The sequence below is a fragment of the Octopus bimaculoides genome, chromosome 25 (assembly GCF_001194135.2).
Source record: "Octopus bimaculoides isolate UCB-OBI-ISO-001 chromosome 25, ASM119413v2, whole genome shotgun sequence".
NCBI classification, from domain to species: domain Eukaryota; kingdom Metazoa; phylum Mollusca; class Cephalopoda; order Octopoda; family Octopodidae; genus Octopus; species Octopus bimaculoides.
In genome coordinates this window covers 8643577-8647625 of record NC_069005.1, presented here as the reverse complement: position 1 = coordinate 8647625, position 4049 = coordinate 8643577, and positions in this window count along the sequence as shown.

The window sequence follows — 4049 nt, the reverse complement described above, 5'->3', positions numbered from 1 at the left end:
TATATATATATATATATATATATATATATATATATATATATATTCTAATCAATTTCGAACAAACAAAAGAAGAAATTCAAGTTGAGTGAAGTGAAAAATAAAAGTGGAATGTTCTGCATAGAAGTAGCAAAGAAATGATTTTCTCGAGCAAGTCAGTCCATCTTGATGATGAAGTAAAGCCAGTGAACAGAACGAAAGTATCAAACATTGTGTTTATTCAACAAGTGTTAAATGCTGTAACAATGTCTTGGAAAGTATTTAGAAAATTTGCTAGGTGAACGTCTCCCATTGTTCCTCCACCTTTCCAGTATTGGCCAGCAAACTTGACCAAATTCTTGAATGCTGTTTTGTATGTGTGTCTGTATAAGTGAGTGAGTGTATGTGTATGCCAATGTATGTATATTCATAGAAAATAGAATGCATCGTGCTATTAGTTTATATGTCTATGTGTGTGTGTGTGTGAGTATATATATACACACACAAACACACATATCCATGAATACCAAGATGTTCACCATTTTCTATGAATATACATATACATACATCATTGTGTGCTTGTGTACATTCTGTATATATATATATATATATATATATATATATATATATATATATACACAGGTGAAAATACAAATATTTCTTTCCATAAATGTGTGTGTATTCACATGCCGGCACATCATAAATAAAACATACACTATCAAATCGTATGCCAGTATGTATGTGTATGTATACACACACACATGCATATATACATATATATATATGTATGCATGTGTGCAAAAATATGCACATGCACGTACATGCCTGTGCGTAATTACATGCATATGCACATAGACACGAATGTACACATACATAGACACATTAATACATACATATAGAAGTCTACAGGTACATTTATATATATATACATAAATATATATATGTATATTTACAAACATATACATACACACACAGATATACATAGACATGCATATTTACATACATACATACATACATATATAAACATATATATATAAAAGTTATATGTATGCACATATATAAACATCCCCATACATAGGTGTACATATACATATATATATATATATATATATATATAATGAGAATGAGAGAGCAAGCAAGAGAGAAAGAGAGACAAGGAGTATGTATGTATGTAAGTACAAATAATAGACAGCCAGATGAGAGGATAGCCACTAACACATAAGCCCCATTAATCTCAGAATATATTCGGAGCTGTTGATTGGTATCGTAAAACCTCAAACCAGTTAAAGAAGAAGATAATTTGAGACAGCTAACAGCAAGTAATATGAATAAATCCAGTGTAAGCCACCGAGCCAGCATGTCTCTCCCACATACACACCCATTACACACACACACACACACACATTCATTTGGAAAATGAACCCCATACACAAACTGATCAATCAATCAAACGACTTTACCTTCACCCTGCCATAAATATAAAGATCTTGTATTCTTAGGAATGGTTAATCATCGAATTGGAAATACCTGAGTTTAATAAGGTTGTTGACTACAGCTACCAAATCTTTGATCACAGGTATTCTAGCAAAGATCATGTCATCTCACACACATACACACACACACACACACACACACACACACACACGTGTGTATTGTCATTCACCTTTGTGTGTGTTTGTCGAAGGTGCATGGCTCAGTGGTTAGGGTATTTAGTTCACAGTCATAAGGTCATGAGTTCAATACTTGGGAGTGTGTTGCATCCTTCAGCAAGACACTTTATTTCATGTTGCTCTTGTCCACTCAGATGGCAAAATTGAGTAGAAACTAAATAATACCAAAGGGACAACAATGTCACATTCTATGTCACACTGAATCTCCCTGAGAACTACATTAAGGGCATGTGTGTCTGTGGAGTACCCAGCCACTTGCTTGTTAATTTCCTGAGCAGGCTGATCTGCTTATCAGATCAACAGAAACACTCATTGTCATAACTATCTGTGAGTATACAAGTATGTTTGTGTATCAATACATTTCATTGTTATTATGCAAAAGTGTCATAAGTCCAAAACATTGCTTTTTCAGAAAATGAAAAAATAGTTTCACCATTCCATTTCTTTTTATGTTAGCAACAGTTTCAGCTTTAAAATAATACTTTGTTGCATGCACAAAATCGTAACTCCATGCATGTATGATATTTTCAATCAGAAATAGCTTTGCTAAACTGTCATGTGTGGGACTTATTACACTTTTGAAAAATGCTAAACCGTTGTACTACACTTTGACCATTTTCAGATCTTGGAATCTGAAGCAGCTGGAGATACGATAGTTTGACCAACAGAACCAGCTATTGCAAACAAAATTAAATATTGATAAAAATCCATTTGGCCAAATTTGGACATACGACAGCTTAACATAATAGCAACGATTTGTTCCTCTTTGCATCTATCTTTCCATGCTGGCATGGGTTGGACAGGGTTGATGGCGGTAGTATTCTATGATTGGATGCTCTTATCTCCAGCTCTTATTAGTTTTCCTTGTAATGTAATTCAAAGGTACAGTTTTATCACTCACCCCAATTCCATCCTGTCACGTTGATCCAAGCTAGAGAATTTAGTCAAGGGTACTCATGTCTGTATAATTATGATGATCTGTCAGAGTGACAAGAACCCTCTAGTCATGACTTGTGCAGTGATTTTGTTTAAAGTGAAGATGAGTTGCACACCATCATCCTCCCCTTTTCACCCTTGACCATCTTCAATCCAGTACCAAGACCACTGGGGATGGAGACGGGTGTAGTTGATGACCAGCATGTCTTACCTGCCTTGCCATACTCTCCGCACTCCACAATGCATTGCTGCAGCTATCTTCTTCTCTGTTGAACCATGAAGGTTTCTTCTGCAAAATTTGCTGGATCCAGTCTTCACATGCAAAGGAAGCCAAGCCTTAATAGGCTAACTAACCAAACAGCTGGAACCATGACAGATGCTACTGCTCTAGGTTAGAGTAAACCTTGAAACAATAGTGGCTAAGAGATGGCTCCACACTCCTTGAAAACCTGGGACTCCTGAATCAGGGCCCCACTCCTGGAAATAGTTCAACCCTTTTGTGTAATCTAATGTAATACTTATTTTTTTCTCATTGTTTTGAATTTATCCTGCATTATCTTGAAGCTTTGAGATTTCGATGGTATGATTGTTTTATGTTTAAAATGACATTCTAAGGTAGGTGTGAAAGGTCAGATCTTACCAATTTGAACATAAAGGATATGTTAAAGTCATATGCAGCCACAGAGTCATTCTTGCACAATACTCAATTACTGAATTATGAATTCAAGGAGCAGGTAACTCAGTTGATCAAACAACTGGGGCACATTTACTATACAACACTAAATTATACACTCCCTAATCCTATACTAATGTTCCATGTACTATTCTATACTATGTTACTGCCCTCCACTATAATTTTCTCTGACCTTTCCTATACAACAAGCACTACACTATTTTAGATGATTATTAGGCAGTACAATATGTTTCCAAATTGACTAGCCTGAGAGCAGAAACATTGGCTGTTTGAGACCAATTACAGGCATCATTGCTGAAACAAGATTATTTCTTGATCTTGACAGAGTTTAAAGGAATAGAGAAATGACAAACAAAAAAGAGGAAAAAGGAAAAAGAAGCTATCTGGGAGAGGGGTGAGTAAAACGAATGAGAAAAGAAAGAAAGCAATGGTTAAAAATGTATTAGATGTAAACACACACAGACACACACACACACACACACTTACACAAACACAGTTACTTGTGCACACATATATAGATACATACACATATGCATACATATGCAAAGTGAAGTAACGAAATGAAAACTATTAATAACATGGGAAGAAAGAAAGAAAGAAAGAAAGAAAGAAAAAAAGAAAGAAAGAAAGAAAGAAATACTTGAATTCATTAGCAAGTAACAAGCTCATGGCTTAAAAGAAAATAAATTATAATTTTTGGTATCAGAAAGTCTTAAATATTGTTTTATATAATAATAATTACATATATGTATACATACATACAGATATACATA